Source organism: Halichoerus grypus, chromosome 2 (genome assembly GCF_964656455.1).
Source record: "Halichoerus grypus chromosome 2, mHalGry1.hap1.1, whole genome shotgun sequence".
NCBI lineage: Eukaryota > Metazoa > Chordata > Mammalia > Carnivora > Phocidae > Halichoerus > Halichoerus grypus.
Window position 1 is genome coordinate 147,546,872 of NC_135713.1, and position 24,862 is coordinate 147,571,733.

The 24,862-nt window shown below is 36.6% G+C and overlaps 1 protein-coding gene and 1 pseudogene across 2 annotated transcripts in view; both read right to left on the reverse strand.

Moving 5' to 3' along the window:
• The window catches only part of LOC118550004 (butyrophilin subfamily 1 member A1-like), a 61,840-nt gene that overhangs the window by 2,786 nt on the left and 34,192 nt on the right, over nt 1-24,862 (reverse strand). The gene's annotated exons all lie outside the window — the stretch shown is intronic.
• Nucleotides 10,933-12,518, reverse strand: LOC118550003 (importin subunit alpha-1 pseudogene; annotated as a pseudogene).

A 24,862-nucleotide genomic window follows, 5' to 3' on the forward strand; every position in this document is an offset into this window, starting at 1 on the left:
CTAGAAAATTCTTATATTAAAATCCTAACCCACAATGTAACCATATTAGGAAAGTAATTTGGTCATGACAGTGGAGCCCTCATGAATAGAATTTGTGCCCTTAAAAGAAGAGACATGAGCACTTGTTCTTGTTTTCAGTTTTCTGCCAGACCAATGATGGAAAATAAAGAAGCTGAGAAAAAGATGGATAAACAACTACTGGATCATAAGGGCAGAATTCAAGAGATAAGTGATAGCATAAGATGAAACAGTATTAGAATAATTGGGATCCCAGAAGAAGAAGAAAGAGAGAAAGGGGCAGAAGGTATATTGGAGCAAATTATAGCAGAGAACGTCCCTAATTTAGGGAAGGAAACAGGCATCAAAATCCAGGGGGCACAGAGAAGCCCCCTAAAAATCAATAAAAATAGGTCAACACCCTGACATCTAATAGGAAAACTTACGAGTCTCAGAGAAAAGGGGAAAACCCTGAAAGCAGCTTGGGACAAGAGATCTGTAATCTACAATGGTAGAAACATTAGATTGGCAACAGACCTATCGACAGAGACCTGGCAGGCCAGAAAGGACTAGCATGATATACTCAGAGCACTAAATGAGAAAAATATGCAGCCAAGAATACTATATCCAGCTAGGCTGTCATTGAAAATAGAAGGAGAGTAAAAAGCTTCCAAGAAAAACAAAAACTAAAGGAATTTGCAAACACGAAACCAGCCCTACAAGAAATATTGAAAGGGGTCCTCTAAGCAAAGAGAGAGCCTAAAAGTAACATAGACCAGAAAGGAACACAGACAATATACAGTAACAGTCACCTTACAGGCAATACAATGGCACTAAATTCATATCTTTCAATAGTTACCCTGAATGTAAATGGGCTAAATACTCCAATCAAAAGACACAGGCTATCAGATTGGATTAAAAAACAAGACCCATCGATATGCTGTCTGCAAGAGACTCATTTTAGACCCAAAGACACCCCCAGATCGAAAGTGAGGGGGTGGAAAACCATTTCCAATGCTAATGGACACCAAAAGAAAGCTGGGATGGCAATCCTTATATCAGACAAATTAGATTTTAAACCAGAGACTGTAATAAGAGATGAGGAAGGACACTATATCCTACTTAAAGGGTCTATCCAACAAGAAGATCTAACAATTGTAAATATCTATGCCCCTAACATGGGAACAGCCAATTACATAAGCCAATCAATAACAAAAGCAAAGAAACACATCGACAATAATACAGTAATAGTGGGGGACTTTAACACCCCCCCTTCACTGAAATGGACAGATCATCTAAGCAAAACATCAACAAAGAAGTAAGGACTTTAAATGACACACTGGACCAAATGGACTTCACAGATCTAGTCAGAACATTCCATCCCAAAGCAACAGAATACATATTCTTCTCTAGTGCCCATGGGACATTCTCCAGAATAGATCACATCCTAGGTCATAAATCAGGTCTCAACTGGTACCAAAAGATTGGGATCATTCCCTGCCTATTTTCAGACCACAATGCTTTGAAACTAGAACTCAACCACAAGAGGAAAGTCAGAAAGACCTCAAATACATGGAGGCTAAAGAGCATCCTACTAAATGAATGGGTCAAACAGGAAATTAAAGAAGAGTTAAAAAAAATTCATGGAAACAAATGAAAATGAAAACACAACTGTTCAAAATCTTTGGGATGCAGCAAAGGCAGTCCTAAGAGGGAAGTATATAGCAATACAAGCCTTTCTCAAGAAACAAGAAAGGTCTCACATAAACAACCTAACCCTACACCTAAAGTAGCTGGAGAAAGAACAGCAAATAAAGCTTAAACCCAGCAGGAGAAGAGAAATAATAAAGATCAGAGCAGAAATCAATGAAATAGAAAACAAAAGAACAGTAGAACAGATCAACAAAACTAGGAGCTGCTTAACAAGATTAATAAACAAGATTGATTAACCCCTGGCCAGACTTATCAAAAAGAAAAGAGAAATGACCCAAATCAACAAAATCATGAATGAAAGAGGAGAGATCACAACCAACATCAAAGAAATACAAACAATTATAAGAACATATTATGAGCAACAATATGCCAGCAAATTAGATAATCTGGAAGAAATGGATATATTCCTAGAGATGTAACAACTACCAAAACTGAACCAGAAAGAAATAGAAAACCTGAACAGACTTTTAAACACTAAGAAAATTGAAGCAGTAGTCAAAAATCTCCCAAAACACAAAAGCCCAGGGCCAGATGGCTTCCCAGGGGAATTCTACCAAACATTTCAAGAAGAATTAATACCTGTTCTTCTAAAACTGTTCCAAAAAATACAAATGGAAGGAAAACTTCCAAACTCGTTTTATGAGGCCACCATTACCTTGATCCACAAACCAGACAAAGACCCCATCAAAAAGGAGAATTACAAACCAATATCCTTGATGAGCATGGATGCATAAATTCTCACCAGAATACTAGCCAATAGGATCCAACAGTACATTAAAAGGATTACTCACCACGACCAAGTGGGATTTATCCCTGGGCTGCAAGTTTGGTTCAACATCAGCAAATCAATCACTGTGATACCATACATTAATAAAAGAAAGAACAAAAATCATATGATCCTCTCAATAGATTAAAAAAAAATTGAGAATGTACAACATCCTTTCTTGATCAAAACTCTTCAGAGTATAGGGATAGAGGGTACATACCTCAATATCATAAAAACCATCTGTGAAAAACCCACAGCAAGTATCATTGTCAATGGGGAAAAACGTAGCTTTCCCCCTAAGGTCAGGACGTGGCAGGGATGTCCACTATCACCACTGCTATTCAACAAATTATTAGAAGTCCTAGCCACAGCAATCAGACAACAAAAAGAAATAAAAGGCATCCAAAATCGGCAAAGAAGAAGTCAAACTCTCACTCTTTGCAGATGATCTGATACCTTATGTGGAAAACCCAAAAGACTCCACCTCAAAACTGCTAGAACTCATACAGGAATTCAGTCAAGTGGCAGGATATAAAATCAATACACAGAAATCAGTTGCATTTCTATACACCAGCAACAAGACAGAAGAAATGAAATTAAGAAGTTGATCCCATTTATAATTGCACCCAAAACCATAAGATACCTAGGAATCAATCTAACTAAAGAGGAAAAGAATCTGTACTCAGAAAACTATAAAATACTCATGAAAGAAATTGAGGAAGACACAAAGAAATGGAAAAACATTCCATGCTCATGGATTGGGAGAACAAATATTGTGAAGATGTCAATGCTACCTAGAGCAATCTACACATTCAATGCAATCTCTATCAAAATACCATCCACTTTTTTCAAAGAAATGGAACAAATAATTCTAAAATTTGTATGGAACCAGAAAAGTCCCCAAATAGCCAGAGGAATGTTGAAAAAGAAGAGCAAACCTGGAGGCATCACTCAACACCCAAAGAACAAATGATCCAATCAAGAAATGGGCAGAAGACATGAACATTTTTCCAAAGAAGACATCCAAATGGCCAGCAGACACATGAAAAAGTGCTCAACATTGCTTGGCATCAGGGAAATCCAAATCAAAACCTCAAGGAGATATCACCTCACACCAGTCAGAATGGCTAAAATTAACAATTCAGGAAAGGACAGATGTTGGCGGGGAAGCGGAGAAAGGGGAACCCTCCTACACTGTTGGTGGGAATGCAAGCTGGTGCAGCCACTCTGGAAAACAGCGTGGAAGTTCCTCAAAAAGTTGAAAATAGAGCTACCATACGACCCAGCAATTGCACTGCTGTATATTTACCCCAAAGATACAAATGTAGGGATCCGAAAGGGTACGTGCACCCAGATGTTTATAGCAGCAATGTCCACAATAGCCAAACTGTGGAAAGAGCAGAGATGTCAATCGATAGATGAATGGATAAAGAAGAATTGGTATATATATACAATGGAATATTATGCTGCCATCAAAAGAAATAAAACGTTGCCATTGGGAAGGACGTGGATAGAACTGGAGCGTATTATGCTGAGCAAAATAAGTCAATCAGAGAAAGATATGTATCATATGACCTCACTGATATGAAGAATTCTTAATCTCAGGAAACTAATTGAGGGTTGCAGTAGTGGTGGGGGGTTGGAGGGATGGGGTGGGTATGTGCTATGGTGAGTGCTGTGAATTGTGTAAGACTGTTGAATCACAGACCTGTACCTCTGAAACAAATAATACATTATATGTTAAGAAAAAGAAGAAGAAGAAGATAGCAAGCAGGGAAGAGTGTGGGGGGGGGAATCGGAGGAGGAGATGAACCATGAGAGAGGATGGACTCTGAGAAACAAAGTGAGGATTCTAGAGGGGAGGTGGTGGGGCATGTGTTAGCCTGGTGATGGGTATTAAAGAGGGCACATACTGCATGGAGCCCTGGGTGTTATACACAAACAATGAATCATGGAACACTACATCACAAACTAATGATGTAATGTATGATATTAACATAACATAATAAAAAAATATTATGAAAAACTATATGCCAAAGAATTGGACAATCTGTAAGAATTGGATAAATTCCTAGAAACATAACCTACCCAAACAGAAACAGGAAGAAATAGGATACTTGAATGAATCAATAATCAGCAAAGAAGTTGAATCAGTAATCAAAAAATCCCAACATGAAAAGTCCAGGGACAGATGGCTTGACAGGGAAATTTTACCAAACATTTAAAGAAGAATAAATACCTATTCTTCTCACAATATTAAAAAAAAATGCAAATTGAAGGCAAAGTTTCAAATTCATTCTATGAGGCCAGCAATACTCTGAAGCAAAAATACACATAGAATCCACTAAAAAAAGAGAACCACAGATCAATATCTCAGATGAATATGGATGCAAAAATTCTCAATAAATTACCAGCAAATCTAATCCAACAGTGAATTGAAGAATCATTCTCCTAGACCAAGTTGGATTTATTCTGGTGCTGCAATGGCGATTCAATATTCACAAATCAATCAATGGCACACACCACCCCAATAAAAGAAAGGATAAGAACTATATGTTCCTCTCAATAGGAGCAAAAGAGCATTTAACAAAGTACAGCTTCCATTCTTAGTAAACACACAAACAAAAAACACCTCAATAAAATAAGAATAGAGGGAACATACTTCAACATCATGAAGGACGTATACAGTGACCCCCAGTGAATATCATCCTCAATAGGGAAACACTTAGAGCTTTTCATCTATAGTCAGGAAGAAGACAGGGATGTCCACTCTCACTGGTGTTATTTGACATAGTAATGGAAATCCTAGCCTCAGCAATCAGAAAACAAAGAGAAATACAAGGCATCCAAATTGACAAGAAATAAGTTAAAATTTCACTATTTGTAGATGACATGATATTCAAAATAGAAAACCCAAAAGCTCTACTGGAAAATTTCTAGAACTCATACAGGAATTCAGTAAAGTCACAAGATAAACAGTCAATGTGCAGAGATCTGTTGCTTTTCTAATACACCAATAATGAAGCAGCAGCAAGAGAAATCAAGGAATCAAACTCATTTACTCTTGCACCAAAACGATAAGATACCTAGGAATAAAACTAATCAAAGCGGTAAATGATCTGTACTCTGAAAAGTATAAAATACTGATGAAAGAAATTGAAGAGGACACAAACAAATGAAAAAAAAATTTATTTATTTTATTATTTATTTATTTATTTATTTGACTGAGAGAGTGAGCACAAGCAAGGGGAATGGCAGAGGGAGAGGGAGAAGCAGACACCCTGCTTAGCAGGGAGCCCCAATATGGGGCTCAACCCCAGGACCCTGGGATCATGATCTGAGCCAAAGGCAGATGCTCAACTGACTGAGCCACCCAGGTGCCCCTGGAAAAATATTCTATGCTCATGGGTTGAAAGAACAAATATTGATTAAATGTCTATATTACCCAAGACAATCTACACATTTTAGCAATCCCTATCAAAATATGACCAGCAATTTTCGTAGATCTAGAACAAGCAATCCTAAAATCCTTATGGAACCACAAAAGACCCCAAATAGCCAAACCACTATTTAAAAAAGCAAAGCAAAGCTGGACTTCAAGGTATATTACAAAGCTGTAACATTCAAGACAGTATGGTACTGGAACAAAAACAGAAACATAGATCAATGGAACAGAGTAGAAAACCCAGAAATGGACCCACAACTGTGTGGTCAACTAAACCATGACAAAGCAGGAAAAATATCCAATGGGAAAAAGTCTCTTAAACAAATGGTGTTCGGAAAACTGGACAGCAACTTGCAAAAGAATGAAACTGGGCTACTTTCTTACACCATACACAAAAATAAATTCAAAATGGATGAAAGACCTAAATGTGAGACAGGAAACCTATTAAAATCCTAGAGAACACAGAAGTAACCTCTTTGACATCATCAGCAGGAACTTCTTCCTAGATATGACTCCTGAGGTAAGGCAAACAAAAGCAAAAATATACTACAGGGACTTTAAGAAAACAAAAAGCACAGTGAAGGAATCAATCAACAAAACTAAAAAGCAACCTATGGAATTGGAGAAGATATTTTTAAATGTCATATCTGATAAAGGGTTAGTATAAAAATATATAAAGATCATATAAAACTCAACATCCAAAAAATGAATAATCCATTTAAAAAGTGAGCAAAAGACATGAAAAGATATTTTTTCTTTTTCTTTTTTTAAAGATTTTATTTATTTATTTGACAGAGAGAGACACAGCGAGAGAGGAAACACAAGCAGGGGGAGTGGAAGAGGGAGAAGCAGGCTCTCCGCCGAGCAGGGAGCCTGATGCGGGGCTCGATTCCAGGACCCTGGGATCATGACCTGAGGCGAAGGCAGACGCTTAACGACTGAGCCACCCAGGCGCCCCGAAAAGATATTTTTTCTAAGAAAACATACAAATGACCAACAGATACATGAAAATATGTTGAACACCACTCATTATTGGAGAAATACAAATCAAAACAACAATGAGATATCATCTTATACCAATCACAATGGCTAAAATTAACAACACAGAAAACAGCAGGTGTTGGTGAGGATGCAGAGAAAGGGGAACCCTCTTACAATTTTGCTGGGTACACAAACTGGTGCAGCCAATCTGGAAAACTGTAATGGAGGTTCCTCAAAAAATGTTAAAAATAGAAATACCCTACAATCCACAATTGCACTACTAGGCATTTACCCAAATACATTTACCCAAATATAAAAATACTACTTTGAAGTATATACGCACCCTGATGTTTATAGCAACTTTCACAACAGTAGCCAAATTATGGAAAGAGCCCAAATGTCCATTGACTGATGAATGGATAAAGATGATGTGATTATATATATATACACACACACACATATATATGTATATATTATATATTTATATATATAATCACACACACAATGGAATATTACTCAGCCATAAAAGCAATGAAATCTTGCCAATTGCAATGATGTGAATGGAGCTAGAGATCAAATATATAATTTTACTCATATTTGGAATTTAAGAAACAAAACAAATAAACATGGAGGGGTAGAAAGAGAGGTAAGCAAAGAAACAGATGTTTACCTATAGAAAACATCTGATGGTTACCAGAGTGAAGGGCAAGGGGATAGGTTAAATAACTGATGGGGATTAAGGAGGGAACTAGTTGTGAGGATCAGAGGGTGTGGTATGTATGTGTTCAATCACTAAATTGTACTCCTGAAGCTAAATTTACTCTATATGTTAGCTAATTATTATTTAAATAAAAAACTTGGAAATGAAAGAAAATATTACTTTAGGTATTCAAGGTTTTTCATGGTTGCATACAAATTTGAGGGTTATTTTTTCTAGTTCTGTGAATAATGAATGCTATTGCTACTTTAATTGGTATTATATTGAATCCCTAGATTGCTATATGGTATGGACATTTAACAATATTAATTCTTCCAATCCAAGAGTACTACATACTTATTTACATTTATTTGTGTCTTTTTCAATTTCTTTCATCAATGTATAATCTACTTTCTGTTTCTATAAAATTTGATTAGTCTAGTTATTTAATATCAGTTAATAATACAGTATTTCCCCTTTTTGTTCAGGTTTATTTTACTTGGCATAATGTTTTCAAGGTTTATTCATGTTGGACCATATACCAAAATTTCATCCCTTTTTATGAATGATGAATAATATTCCACTGTTGTTATGTACCATAGTTATTTTACCCATTAATGTGATGATGAACACTTGTGTTGTTTCCACCTTTTGGCTACTGTAAATAATGCTGCAGTGAACACTGGCCTAAAGTAACTCTTGAAGTCCCTGTTTTTAATTATTTGGGGTATGTACCTAGGAAGGGGACTGCTTGATCATACGGTAATTATATTTATAGCTTTTTGAGGAACTACCAAACTTTTACACAATGGCTGTGCCATTGTAAATATTGTAAAATTTTCCAGCAATGTCCAAGGATTCCAATTTCTCCATATTCTCACCGACACTTGTTATTTTCATTTTTTTAAAATATGGCCATCCTTAAAGTTGAGAAGTGGTATCACACTGTGGTTTTGGTTTTCATTTTCTTTTTTTGTTTTAAGATTTTATTTATTTGACAGAGAGAGAGAGAGCACAAGGAGGCAGAGAGGCAAGCAGAGGGAGAGGGAGAAGCAGAACAGAGAGCCTGATTCGGGACTCGATCTCAGGACCCTGGGATCATGACCTGAGCTGAAGGCAGCCGCTTAACCAATTGAGCCATCCAGGCGCCCTGGTTTTCATTTTCTTAATGATTAATAATGTTGAGTATCTTTTCATGGCAAGTAAATATTTGCCATTTATATATCTTCTTTAGAAAAATATCTATTCAAATATTTTACACATTTTCAAATTGGATTGTTTGATTTGTTTTTGACTTTTTAAAGTTCTGTGTGTGTTTTTTTTTTTAAGATTTTATTTATTTATTTGACAGAGAGAGACACAGGGAGAGAGGGAACACAAGCAAGGGGAATGGGAGAGGGAGAAGCAGGCTTCCCACCAAGCAGGGAGCCCGACATGGGGCTCAATCCCAGGACCATGGGATCATGATCTGAGCCTAAGGCGGACGCTTAATGACTGTACCACCCAGGCGCCCCTCTGTGTGTGCTCTTGATATAAAAATATTTGATATATGTTTTTGAAATATTTTCTTCCATTCTGTAATTTGTTCTTTAACTCTTTTGATAATGACCTTTGCTGAAAAAAAGTTTAAAAATCAATGAATTTCAATTTATGTGTTTTTATTTTCCTTTGTTGCTTGTGCTTTTTGTGTCCTATTTAAGAGTCCATTGCTAATACAAGGTCATGAATATTTGCCCATATTATTTCTCCTATATTTTGAGTTAATATTTCTGTATGGTATGAGTTGCTCCAGAACATTTTTTAAAAGGTTTATTTATTTCTTTTAGAGAGAGAGAAAGAATGGGTGCAAGTAGGAGGAGGGGAAGAGGGAGAGGGAGAGAATGTCAAGCAGACTCCTTGCTGATCATGGAGCCCAACATGGTGCTTGATCTCACAACCCTGAGATCATGACCTGAGCCAATACCAAGAGTCAGACACTTAACCCACTAAGCTACCCAGGCACCCCCAGAAACGGTTGCTAAAGAGACTTTTCTTTACCCATATAATGGACTTGGAACTTTTGTCAAAATTCATTTTTTGAGGAGGTGTAAGGTTATTTCTGGCTTCTCAATTCTATTTCATTGATATATATATACATATACATATGTGTATGTATATATATATGATATACATGATAGTTGAAAGATATAGATGATAGACAGATGATAGATGATAGATGATAGATAGATAGATAGATATAGATCTTTATTCAATACCACACCTTTTTGATTACCATAGCTTTGCAGTAAGTTTACAATGGGGAATTATGACTCCTCCAAATTTGTTCTTCAAACTCAAGAATTTTTTTTTTTTTTTTTAATTCGGGGCCTCTTGTGAAACAGATAAATTTGAACACCAACTTCCCTCCCCACTCTAAAAAATGCTTTTGGAATTGTGACAGAGATTGCATTGAATCTGCAGATCCTTTGGGTAATATTGGCATCTAATTAATACTAAAACTTTTTATCTATGGATTTGTGAATTTTTCCATTTATTTAGCTCTTTAATTTCTTTCAGAAATGCTCTGTAGTTTTTAGTGTGCAATTCTATTACCTCCTGGCTTAAACTTATTTCTCCTTGGTAAAATTTTGTAGATGTTATTGTAAACAGAATTACTATCTTAATATATTTTTAGGTTGTTTTTTGCATCTGTATTGATATAAAACTAATTTTGTGTTTTGATCAAGCCTATGAATTTGATCAACTGATTCATTATTTCTATTAACTTCCTTGTGGATTTTTTTTTTTATTTCTACATAGGGGATCCTGTCATCTGTGAATAGAGTTTGTTTTACTTTTTCTTTTCCTATTTAGCTATCTTTTATTTCTTGTTCTTGTCTAATTGCTCTGGATAGAACTTTCAGTACAATGTTGAATAGCAGTGGTGAAATAAGCAACCTTGTCTTGTTCCTGACTTTAGGGAGAAAGCTTTCATTTTTTTCCCATTAAGATAATATAAGCTTTGGATTTTGCATAAGTTCCCATTCTTACGTTGAGGCTATTTCCTTATATTTGTTTTTTTATTAATTTTTTTTTTTTTAAAGAAAAGAGTGGAATTTAATCTTTATGTACAGGACAGTGCAAGAGAGGAGATTCCACATAGAAATAAGAAACCCACTGAGAGGAGGAGCTTCATAGAGGTTGTACAGTTTGGAACTGGTCAAGTAGAGTTTCCTTGTAAAAAGTGCTACAGTAACAAAACACATTTAAAAAGAGTTCTTAGTAGAGAAACAGGAAGACAAACTTCTAATAACAGAGTACACAACAAACAACGTTCTGCCTCAGCTGCACAATCTAAAAGTTAAAAGTCCCGGGAGTGCCGTCCTGAACTTGGAACGTATAGCCTTCAGAGTAGTTTCTGGCACGACATTCTGATCTTCCTCTTCCTCTACAGAGAAATACTTCTCAATCAAGTTTAATGAAGCTTTGTACACAGACTCATTTTCATGGTTTTGTAGAGCTTCAATTTTGTCCAAACCTCCACGTTCTTCAATCATTATACTAAGTTTCTCAGTTTCACCTAGTTTCTCAGCAGCCTGAAAGATGTTTGAAATGGCATCCAGAATAACCAGAATAATTTTGGTGTCTTTTGCAGTTAAGAGGTTCATCAATGGTTCTATTATGCCACAATGAACGAGGTATACAATCTGGTCAGCTGTCCCACCACTTGTATAGTTGGTCACAGCCCAGACAGCTTCCTTTTGTGTCTTAAAGTCTGACTTAGAGAGAACACCAATGACAAATGGGACTAATCCATGATTCACAACTTGCTGTATCTGGTCCTGGCGACCAGCTGTGATGTTTGACATTGTCCACGTAGCTTCCTTCTGAATATTAGTTTTGGGGTTCGTTAGGAGGCTGGGAAAAACAGCAAGTGCTCCTGCATCTATTACAACCTGAGTCTGTTCATCTGTCCCAGTGACAATATTTCCTATGGCTCTTAGCACAGGAGTCACAATGGGCAATTCAGTAGCTCCTAGAAGCTTCACAAGCTGGGGCACAACTCCTGTTTTCACAACCATTTCAATCCGTTCATTTGGACCATCAGTAAGGTAGGAAATGGCCCAGCAGGTATCTGCCAGTACTTCTGGATCATCATGATGCAGGAGATGAACTAAAGTAGGAAGAATCTGCTCAACAGCATCTAATGGGGGTGCAGGATTCTTGCTGCGACAAAGGTTTGAAAGTGTCCAAGTAAGGTTACGTAAGTAACCACATGCTAAAGATGACATATCAGGAACTGCAAGGAGAGCCAACAGTGGGTCAACTGCACCATACTTAATAACCAAGTCTCGAAAAACTGAACCATCACCTGCAATGTTTCCTAGAGCCCATACAGCTTGTTCACTGATGTGGGCATGGGAAGATGCCAACAGAGAAATGAATGCTGGGATAGCACCCCCATCTACCACAGCCTTGGTCTGTCCTGACGTCCCAGAAGCAATGTTAGTGAGAGCCCAAGCAGATTCAAACTGAATGGGACTACAATCAGTTCTGCCCAAGAAGGACACAAACTTTGGAATCAAACCAGCCCGGATTATGTTGTCTATGGGGGGCTGTTTTTCCCTAGAAATCAGTTTCCTGGCAGCTTGAGTAGCCTGGAGCTGGCTTTCCAAATTGTTGCTATTTATGCCTTTGACAATGTCATCAACAGACCAATGTGCAGTGCCCTGGTTGTTGGGGTTTTCCTGCAGTGGAGAGGTAGCCTCATCAGGAAATGAGCTTACGTTTCTCCTTTTCAGCATCTGGTCATCCTTCTTAGCTTTCCTCAGCTCCACATTAACTTCTATTCGGCGCCGCCTTATTTCTGTACTGTCTTTCCCCTTGTTCTTGAATCTGTTAAGGTGGGCAGCTGGTGAATTAGCATCGTTGGTGGACATGGTTATGAGACAAAAGGAGAAAGCTACACGGCCGGCTCAGGCTTCCACAGGAGACGGTCCGGGGCGCGCAGGCTGCAGGACAGCTGCCCTCAAAACGTCCACCACGGATCACCCCAAAGACGGTGTGTTTATTAATGTTTTTAACATGGAAGAGTGATAGATTTCTTTTAAATGCCTTTTCTGTGTCATTTGAGATGATCATGTAGGTTTCTACCTTTATTCCACTATTACATTGATTGATATTCTTATGCTGAAACACTCTTGTATTCCTGGGAAGATCCCACTTGGTCATGGTGTGCAATTCTTTTAATATGCTGTTTGATATGCTATTGGATTTAGTTTGCTAGGATTTTGTTGAGAAGTATTTGCCTTAATATTCTTAAGGATATTATTGTGTATGTATGTTTGTTTGTTTTCTATCAGGTTTTGGTATCAGGGTAATGCTTGTCTCATAAAATGAGTCATGAAGTATTTTGGCCTCTTCTATTTTTTGGAAGAGTTTGTGAAGTATGGTTGTTAATTCTTTGACTCTTTGGCAGAATTCACCATTAAAGCCACATGGCCATGAACATTCCCTTTTTTGGAAGGTTTATGTTTACTTATCCAATTTCTTTACTTTTTATTGGTGTGTTGTGATTTCATAGTTTATTTTGAGTCAGTTTAGATAATTTTTGTTTTGAGAAATTTGTTCAATATATCCAATTGTTGGCATGCAATCATTCATTATACTCTCATAGTAACTTTGATTTATTTAATGTCACTAATATTGTCCCCCTTTCATTTATGATTTAAGTTATTTGTTTCTTCTTTCTTCTCAGTCTAGCCAAATGCTTCTAAACATTTTTTATCTTTTTAATGTACCAATATTTAAAATTCTGTTATTTTTCTATTTTTTATTATTTCCTTTCTTCTCTTAGCTTTTCATTTAGTTTTTTAAAAATTTTCTTACACTTCCTACTGTATAATTTAATTTTCTGAGGTTTTTCTTCTTTGTTAGTGGCAGTGTTTACAACTATAAATTTTTCTCTGACCACTATCTTATGGCATCCCCAAAACCTGTTATATTGTGGAGAGGTTTTTGTTCGTTTTTCATTCATTTCTATTTTATAATTCCCATTATAATTTTTTTTTTCAATTCTGTGTTTGTTGTTTAATTTTTTATATTTTCTAAATTTTCCAATTGATATTTTAAAAGTCTTTATATGACTTCAATCTTTTAAAATTGACTAAGACTCATTTTATAACCTAACATATAGATTATCCTGGACAATTTTCCATGTGCACTTAAAAAAATATTGATCCTATTGTTGGTGGTGAAGTCTTTGATATACATTTGTTGGGTCTAATTATTGTCTATTTGTTCCATCTACTATTGAAACTGGCATACTGAAGTCTCCAACTGTTATAGCAGAATTGACTATTTCTTCCTTTAATTCTGCTAATTTTTAAAAAATATTTTGGGGCTCTGTGTGTGTGTGTGTGTGTATATATATATATATATATATATATATAATTTCTACATTAATAATTGCTATACCTCTTGTTGAACTGATTCTTTTCTCACTATATAACGCCCTTCTTTGTATCTTTTAACACTTTCTGACTTAAAGTCTATTTTCTCTGAAATTAGTATACCCACCCCAGGTTTTTTTGGACACTATTTGCATGGAATGTCTTTTTCCACCTTCTCCCTTTCAAACTATTTGTGTCTTATATCTAAAGTAAATATCTTGGGGTGCCTGGGTAGCTATGTCAGTTAAGTGGCTGCCTTTGGCTCAGGTCATGATCCCAGGGTCCTGGGATCTAGTCTGGCATGGGGCTCCTTGCTCAGCAGGGAGCCTGCTTCTCCCTCTCCCTCTGCAGCTTCCCCTGCTTGTGCTATCTGTCTCTCTCTCAAAAAATAAGTAAAAATAAAATCTTTAAAAAATAAAATAAAGCAAATATCTTGCAGAAAGTGGATAGCTGAATTATTCAGTTTTTATTTTAGAATAGTTAACACACAGTGTTACATTAATTTCAGGTGTACAATATAGGGATTCAACAATTCTATACATTACTCAGTGCTCATCATGATTAGTGTACTCTTTAATCTTGATCACCTATTTAACCCATCCTCCTAACCACTGCCCCTTTGGTAACCATCAGTTTATTCTTTATAGTTAAGAGTCTGTTTCTTGGTCTCTTTTTCTCTCTCTCTTTCTCCCCCATATAATCATTTGTTTTGTTTCTTAAATTCCAGGTATGAGTGAGATCATATGGTATTTTCTTTCTCTGACTGACTTGTATTATTTAGTATAATCCTTTCTAGCTCTATCCATGTTTTTGCAAATGGCAAGATTTCATTCTTTTTTTATGTCATATATATACCACATCTTATTTATCTATTCATCTACTGATGGACACTTGGGCTGCTTCTATATTTGGCCTTTGTAAGTAATGATGCAATAAACATAGGTCATATAATAACCTAGAAAAATACAGTCAATTAAACTTTAACAGAGGAGGAAAGAATATACAGTGGGAAAATTCTCTTCAACAAATGGTGTTGGGAAAACTGGACAGTGACATGCAAAAGATTGAAACTAGACAAGTTTCTTACAATATACAGAAAAATAAACTCAAAATGGATTAATAACCTAAATGCTGGGGTGCCTGGGTGGCTCAGTCAGTTAAGTGTCTGCCTTTGGCTCAGGTCATGATCACAGGGTCCTGGGATCCAGTCCCACATGGGACTCCTTGCTCAGCTGGTGCCTGCTTCTCCCTCCCCAGCAACCCCTGCTTGTACTCTCTCTCTCTGCCAAACAAATCAATAAATCTTAAAAAAAAAAAAAAAGACCTAAATGTGAGACCTGAATCTATAAAAATTCTAAAAGAGAACACAGACAGGAATTTCGTTGACATCAGCTCTAGTAACATGTTCTTTAGATATGTCTCTTCAAGCAAGAGAAATAAAAGCAAAAATAAACTATCCAGATTACACCAAAATGAAAAGCTTCTGCATAGTGAAGCAAACAATCAAGAAAACAAAAAGGCAACCCACTGAATAGGAAAAGATATTTGCAAATGACATATCTGATGAAACACTACTATCTGATACATATATGGAACTTAGACAATTCAACACCAGAAAAAAAAAAATCAATTTGGAAAATGGGCAGAAGATACGAGCAGACATTTCTCCAAAGAAGACCTCACAATGGCCAAAAAAACACATGAAAAGATGATCCACATTACTCAAAATCAATGGGATGTAAAACAAAATTATGAGATATCACCTCACACCTGTCAGAATGGCTAAAATAAAAAAGACTAGAAAGCAAGTGTTGGCAAGGATATGGAGAAAAAGGAACTTTCTTGCATTGTTGGTGGGATTATGTTTTATTAAATCTCTTCTGCCAGTCTGTTTTTGGATTAGAGGGCTTAATCCATTTACATTTGAAGTAATTCATGATAAAGACTTTTGCCATTTTGCTATGTGTTTTCTCTATGTCTTATATGTTTTCTGTTTCTCCTTGCCTCTCTTTCTGTTTCGTTGCTTTTTGGTAGGACTCCTATTTCTCATTTTCTTCTGTCTACATATTTTAAAAATATTTTCATAGTGTTTACCATAGTCAATATATTCGGCATCCTAAATTTATAGTCTCTTAAATTTATAACAACCTAACTTTAATAAGATACAAAACTCTCTTCCTATACAGTTCCATTCTCCCAAACTTTATGTTTTGCTTTCATAAATTACATCTTTATCATTTTTATAATAATATGTTTTCCTTAAAATATAATTATTATATTGTTCCCAATAACCTAGATTTATAGTTTTTGCATTTGTCTTTTCAGTCTTATAAAAAAATAAAAAGTAGACCTACAAATAAAATACACAATAGTAATGGTTTTTATATTTCCCCATGTATTTATATCTACTAGAAATTGTTATTTCTTTCAACTGAAATCGAATGTTCTTTCACTTTCACTTTAAAAACTACTTTTAGTATTTCTTCTAAAGTAAGTCTAGGCATAATGAGCTCCCTCAACTTTTATTTATCAGGGAATGGCTTAGCTTGTCTTTCATATTTGAAGGATATTTTTGCTAGACACATAATTCTTAGTTGGCAGTTTAAAAAAAATTCAGCTCTTAAGACATGTCATCCTATTTTTTCTGATCTCAATGATTTACAAGGAAAAAATCAGTATTCTTTTTGAGGATAGCTTGTAAGTACTAAATCAATTTTCCCTTGCAGCTTTCAAATTTTTCTCTTTCTTGGGCTTTCAAAAGTTTGATTAAAATGTGATTGAGTTAGGTTTCTTTAAGTTTCTTCTACTTGGAGTTTTTACACTCTTTGAATTAGGTTCATGTCTTACATCAAATTGAGAAGTTTCAGCCATTATTTCTCTAAATAATTGTTCAGTCTTTTAGATAGATAGATAGATAGATAGATAGATAGATAGATAGATAAAGAATTGGCTAAAAAGATTGTGAAAATTGAAAATTCCCACAAACTGCTATCTGAAAGTTTAAGGCTCCAAAAAGACAGTTGTGTAGCTCCACTCGAAACTCAAAGGGCTGACAACCGGGGGTCCAATGATGTCAGTCTCAGTTCAAGCCCAGATGCCTGATAACAGGAGGAGCTATGAGGTAAACCATGGTTTGTGTACAAAGGACCAAGAATCAGGAGCTTCAATGTGCAAGGACAGGAGAAGATGGATGTTCAAGCTCAGAAAATAAACTTATTGTTCCCTGGCCTTTTGCTCTATGCAGGCCATCAATGGGTTGGATGGTCACCCACAATGATGAAGGTGATTGTCATTACTCAGGTCATCCATTCAAATGCTAATCTCTTCCAGAAACACTCTCACAGACTCACCCAGAAACAATATTCTACAAACTACCTGGGCATTTCTTAAACTTAGCTGTGATACATAAGATTAGCCATCGGAATTCAACCCATGGTCAACTTGGCATCTGTACTCAGCTCTTTGAAGCATCCTGAATCCCCAAATAAAGCTAACAATAAGGTCATAATCCCACCTAACACTATACAACTATCATGTATACAACCCAAAACAAATGAATCCCTTCCCATATCAAGATGCCAAGTTCTTGAGTGATGTTTACTCTTCTCCTAATAACGTGTAATTTAAATACTATGATGTAAAATTAACAATATTTAAATACTAATATAGAGATAATACATCTTATATTACATGATAAGGAAAAAGCAAGGAAAGAAAAAATATATTTTCCTAATATATGCATATATACACAAAAACATATTAATAACAAATAAGGAGGAAACATTAATGGCAATAATAGTCTTCCTGTATGTAATTACCCATGTGGTTGTAGCTGGTACTTATAATTACCTTCTTCTACTACCTATTCTGTATTCCTTTTGTCTTCAACAAACACCTCGGCTGATCGTGATTCTTTACCTATTGAGTGACCTGAAAGCTCATTTCTGATGGGCCTGGGCCATAAGTAGTCCTGCTTGAATAGTAGCCCTGTTTGAATTGGGTTCTTGTAGTTTTCCATTGACCTTAATCACAGGTCTCAGTAATACTAAGTGACAACCAAAAGGATCTTCTGTATTCTAAATGTATTCTTTACCTCCATTGTAGTGTCACAGTCCAATGTACACTGGTAATCAATATCAATCACCCCAGCCAACACTGTAATTTCTTTTTTTGCCTGTTGACTCAGAAACATAAGGAGTCTCAAGTGACCAGGTGGCATTCTTTTTTTTTTTTTTTTTTTTAAGATTTATTTATCCGTTTGAGAGAGAGAGAGAGAGTCGTCAATCACGGAGGAGGGACAGAGGGAGAAGCAGGCTGCCTGCTGAGCAGGGAGCCCAACATAGGACTCTATCCCAGGACCCTGAGATCATGACCTGAGGTGAAGCCAGATGCTTAAGGGACTGAGCCACCCAGGTACCCCACCAAGTGGCATTCTTAACTTCCAGCTCAGTGCAATTATTGTTGTGTCTCCCAATAGAAACATTCCTCTCTCTGGAACAAAGTCTTCTAGCCAAACAGAGCATAAAGTCGTGAGAACTAAAAATTAAAACTTTGCTTCTGGTTCACCATAAGTAACTGTGAATGCTGCCACTCAGATTTCCATCCCTTTGGTTCCTAGATTTATGAATGATATCAGAAAAACAGTTTTATGCATTGAATCCTAATTTAGAGCATACACAGTCTTTAGGAGAAATTTGATCCAGTCCTGTGAGTAATGCCACCTACTTGGTACTGTACCTAATTATCTAAAGGTTATTTAGGGGTGCCTGGCTGGCTCAGTCAGAAGAGTATGCAACTCTTATCTTGGGGTCATGAGTTTGGTTCCCACATTGGTTGTAGAGATTACTTAAACATATAATCTTAAAAAAAAATAAAAGTTATTTATCACCTTTCCCTTCCATGAAATATCACACTGGTCCATAACATTGATGAAATGTTGATTGGGCCTAGTGAGAAAAATATAATAACTATTCTATACTTATGGCTAAGATAGAGGTTGAGGAAATTTTTGACTAAAAATCAGGGCCTTTCTAGGAATTTCTAAGTGTTCAGTGGGTGGGGACATGTTGAGATATTTCTTGTAGAGCTGTTGCTTCTGGACCCTCCTACAATCAAGAAAGAAGCACAACACTCAGTGGGCCCTTTTGAATTTGGTAGACAATGTATTCCCCATTTTGGTATGTTATTCCTTCTCATTCACAGATTCAAAAAGCTGCTAATTTTGTGTGGGACACAGAACTACGTCCAGGTTGTGTACTAGTTGTTCTGCCAGTACTCTGGTGGCACACAGTGACACTTTTGGTCTCCTGGAATTAGTGTGGGTTCAGACCCTCTGTGTAATAGGCCTAAAAAGTCTGATCATTTCCTTTTCTGCACTGTGCATTTATCCTGGTAAGTCTCAGATGTCTTTGGGAACGGCTGTGACAAAGTTTGACAGTATCAGTTTTCAGTAGTATACTGGGATTCATCCGCAAAGGAACCCAAACTGCCCTTACTTAAGGACTTCTGGTCTGTAAACTGGCTCCAATTCAGAAATTGACTGAGGGATGGTGACACTATCTTTTTATGATTTAACTTAGACTTTTGTTTACTTGACCTAGAACATTTCTGCTTATATATATCAAGAGAGAATTTAGTAAGCTTCCAATCGATTTTAATTCTAGGAACTCCATGATTAAATAGTCAACGCCATGGGTCTGCAAGAGTCAGACTGTTCTAATTGCTCCAAAATAATAGCCACCCCCACTTTGCCTTTGGAGGTTGAGTCCCTCCACTTGACCCTTGCCACCCTGAGGTCTCAATGCCCCCACTGCATTTAACATTTTCAAGTAAGTGACTGCAGTTACCACTGTAGATTCTGACCTAGAAGAGTGATCACAGAACTGTTCAACCATGCCCATAAAGGGGTTCTTCTCACAAATTTATTGTTCAGAGTTGTGATGTAAGGTATGTCTTCCTGACCCCATTGGTATAGGTGAGTAGGTCTTAAAAGACAAGTTCATTCTAATATTCTAATTTCCTTAAATCTTTGAACTCCTTGCTTCGTAATAAAACAAGGCATGTCTGGCACATCCAATTCACTCACATTTTTTGGTCTGTTTCATCCAACCAAACAAAGTGCTTTCTGACCTCTAGAGTTGCAACATTAAATGGAGAATTTCATATCAATAAATTTCGTTTGTTCATATCAATAAAGTTGACCTGATCCAATTTTATGTTCCTTCTACAATTATTCCACACCCTAATATCCTTTCCCACTCACACTACACAAAATTTTGCTTGTATGAATTAGAAAACTCAAGTAGTTCCTTTGGAGTGTAGCATGCCTCCCCATGGGGTATACTTTGTACATCACCTTTAAGGCTCTGCTGGGCCTCAAGTCTAATCAGAGGTCTAGAAGCAAAGAGGCATGATAGGTCCTGAGGAGAATCAACATTATCTTGCAAAGCAATTGCCCCAGAGGATGCCATTAGTATACCCTTAAGCAATACAGAGTCATCTCCCTCAGATGGAGGTGGAAGGCAGATGCCACTAAGTGGGGGGACGGTACTGCCACTGGGGGTGTGAAGGGCACTTCTGTCATGGGTAGGCAGGATAAGTCTACTGGAAGTGAGGACGACAAATCTGCTGGGGATGAGGAAATTTCTTCTATTGGTAAAAAAAAGATTAATCAGAATTTAGGGGCCAAATATTCCTAGATTCACCAAGGTCTCCCCACACACCCCCTTCCAACTTATAGAATCCCATTTTCCCCTGATCAATGTTGTCACTTTAAGAGTAGATGTCCTGGAGTTTAACTTCTGTTGTAATTCTCCCTGTCACAAGACAAGGTTCTGGGTTTGATTTTTAGCAATGTCAACCCTGCTGCTACAGGAAATAAGGGACTCCCCTTCAAGGCACACATGCAAGTCCTTAGGTCATTTATGTGGCACTTGAGCTTGGAATTCTAATCCCTGAGCTTGTCCTTTTCTTTCATCACTTTGTCCAGCGACATTGGGAACAACCAGGCAACATCATTATATTGTTAGTTTTCCAAAAAAAGTTTTGAAAAACATGATATACAGTCATCCAAATACTTGTTTCTTATAAGTGGTTGATTAGGAATATCCAAGGCAAATATTTTGCCTATCTCTATTAACAGTGAAAACCATGAACTATCAGTGCTCTCTTTACTACTGGAAGTAGAGCCATTAATCTTTAAATCTATTCAGAACCAACTCATCCTTAAAATTATTTCTCTATAGAGCCACTCTTAGTAACAAAATCTGTATTACTTCAGGTTCTCCTGGGAAACAGAATCAATAGGTGATAGACTGATAGATGATAGATTATATATGTATCTATATCCACATCTATCTATCTATAAAGAGAGAGAGGGAGGGAGAGAGAAAGATAAATTTACACAAGTTTTGTTTCCTTTATTTTTATACTTTTTGTATTTTTATTAAAATTCTCATTTTGTTCATAGAGATTTCCTGGTTTCTTTAGTTTTGTTTTTTTTTGTTTTTGTTTTTGTTTTTTTGGGTGTGTGTGTGTGTGTGTGTGGTTGTTTTGTTTTGTTTTTATTCTTTTGGTCATGGTTCCATTTAGCTCTTTGATCATATTTAAAAACTTGTTTTAAAGTCTTTGTTTAGTAAGTTAATGGAGAGCTCTTCTTCAGGATATATATTTTTTTAACTTATTGTGTTTCCTTGAATGGGCCATATATTTCTGTTTCTTTATAAAACTTGTAGTTGTCTTGGTCATGGTTGAAAACTGGACATTTAAATTATATAATGTGGTAATTCTGTATATCAGCATCTTTCACTTCCCCAGATGTTGCCTTTTCCTGTTTGTTGATGTTCTTTTTGTTGTTACTATGGAAGGCTGTAGTAGTCCACTTGTTTAGTTACCTTCCAACATTATCTTTACAAAGGTTGTTCTTTGTCACGGTTGTTCAATGAAATCCCTGTTCCTTAACTTGTGTTCAGCTAGCTATTTAGACAGAGATTTACTTGAATACAAGGAACTAAACATATAATAAAAAGAAAACAGAAAAACCAGCAAAGAAACAAAAAAAGAAAGGCAAATATATCTTCTAATGTTTGCTGATTGGTTTTGTGCCACGTCTCTATGAACATCTAGGCAGGCTTTCACTGAGCCTAGAGAATACACATTAGAATTTTCTTAAGTCTCTTCTGAATGAGTCTTGCTTTTGACATGTATATAGCTGTTTTGGAATGTCCTAGTTTCAAAACAAACAGACAAACTGTCCCCAGATTTTCCCTCAGGCAGTCTATTGTTTGCTTTGACCATCATGTTTTTCCCAGTCCTCTAAAAGTTGTTAGTTCAGCTTGTAGTGCTTTTTAGAAATACTAAGTGCTCTTTTACTCTCAGTTCTGAGTTAGGCAAAAGCAAGATAACATCGTACATCAGTCTGTCAAGTAACTGTCACACAGGTTAGAATAGATATACACAATAATTTATTAATTTTGTCTGCTCTACTCCCTCCAAATTCAGGGAAATGGGCTCCAAACTTCTAATACAGACTGCTGCTGTTTCAAAATCAAGATACTTCCGACAGCAGAGATAGGGTAAGTCGAGGGCAACTACAATTGCCACAAAATCTTCCTACCATTGGAAGGGTCTTTTGCTTGATTCAGTGTCTGCTTACCTGCTGTAACTTTTTGTTATCATTCAGAGTTCTGACAAAGTGGTTCTGATCACTTCTACTTTTTTGTTTTGATATTTCTGTATGGAAATGAGAACTTAGAGCTGTCAACTTTGTCATTTTGCCACAATCTGGAAAATAGCTTTTAAATGTTACCCTTTGTTTCCACAAGTATTGATGTTAATTTTTTAGAGGGTAGGATTCAATGTGAGAGAAAGATTAGCATTCATCAAACACAGTGATTCTAAGTCTGTTGGTTAATATTTTTATTTAATTTTTTAAAGATTGATTTATTTTAGAGAGAAGGAGAGAGAGCGAAAGAGAGCATGAGCAGGGGAAGGGCAGAGGAAGATGGAGGGAATCTCAAGCCGACTTCCAGCTGACCATGGAGCCCCACTCAGGGCTCAATCCCACAACCCTGAGATCACAACCTGAGCTGAAAGCAAGAGTCAGATGCTCAACAGACAGAGCCACCCAGGTGCCCTGGTTCATATTATCTTTAAATGTCAATACCTTGATTGAGCGGTATATATGCACTGACACCTAGAGGTTAGGTAGTTTTTAATAAAAATGGGTAAAACTCATTTTATTTAATAAAAATGGGTAAAACTCATTTAATAAAAATGGGTAAAAACTCATTAGTTTTTAATAAAAATGGGTAAAACCCAAATATCCTAAAGTCACACCTGTATTGCACCTGCCATGTTCTTATTATATAGGTATCTTGATGCCTGGTATTTTCTCAATAAATGCATCCCAAGTAAATGAATAACCGTGCATCCTTTAGTTTGAGTATACAGGTTCATTGGTAAATCAGTTTTACAACATATTGTACAGTTACAGGTTTAATTTAGTTTTAGGTTTAAGAAATATACAAATAGACCAAAGCAATGTTTTAAGAAACAATGATTATTTGAACAACGTTTAAATACACATTACTAATAATAAATTATATAACTATTTGATTGATATTTCCCCTGCAGTTAGCCCAGCTAACAACTGAATTAAATAAAAATAAAATAATATAAAAGGAGAATACCAAAATTTTTTGATATCAGTCTGGTCAAAAATAGTGATGTAGGAGGACTCTGAAGTCACCTTTTCCATGGACACCCAAAACTACACACCAAATTTATAGAACAAGTCTTGGTGAAAAAGAACTGATGGCTGACTGAACAGCTTCTATACAAGAAAAAGACAGAAAACACATAGAGAATGGCAAGATAGATGGAGACACAGATATAAAGGGAACCTTGAACACAATGCTGTAAATTGCAGTGGGGAAGTATAGTACTGAGGGGCTTGAGCAGATTTGTTTGCTCTGGAGCACAAAATATTGCTGTAGTTTGAAAGGGTAACTACAATATAAAGGAAACAGCCCTAGAATCCTGCCAAAAAATGGGGGAACTAATGGAACTCTCTCCAGGTTGGAGGGACTAATGAGCAGCACTGTTTGTCCCCCACCCTCCATCTTAATACTGCATCAGGAACATGGGCTAGGAAACATAGGTGGCTTGGCCCAGCAGTCCGCAGACCCCTAGCCCATGCCAGCCCCTACCCCATCCCAGCCCCATGTTCTGGGGCACATAAAAGAGCTACAGTTTAACAGTCCAACTAGGATACAGAAGATCCAGCTCTGGAACTCTGCCAAATCACACAGGAACTTCTCTGAATCTCTCTAGGTTTAAAGGGTGGGTAAATACTATGGTTTATGTCATCCTTCACCCTAATAGCACAGATGGGAGCAGGGTTTGAGCATCACAGACCACATGCTGTCTCTGTGATCACTGGGCTTTAGCACACAAAAATACCAAATGCTCTGGGACAGAAACACACACACACCAATAACCCCAACAACAACAACAATAACTCTGTTGTTGAAAATATCAATTAGGAATTGGAGAGGAGGGAAGATAGTGGCAGAGTAAGAGGACCCAAGGCTTTTCTCAATCCTTGAACACAATTAGATAACTATTAAATCATCCCAAATAACCCAGAAACCAACCTGAAATCTACCAGAAATATAAACCCATGACAGAGGAGAGAAGAGACCACATTGAAGAAGCTATGAAGGGCAAAGACATGGTTTAGGGGAGAAACAGATCGTGGGGGCCACAAAGGAGACAGAGCTATGGTCACGGTGAAGGGCAAGAGAGAGAGGAGCAAACACCATACAGGGGAA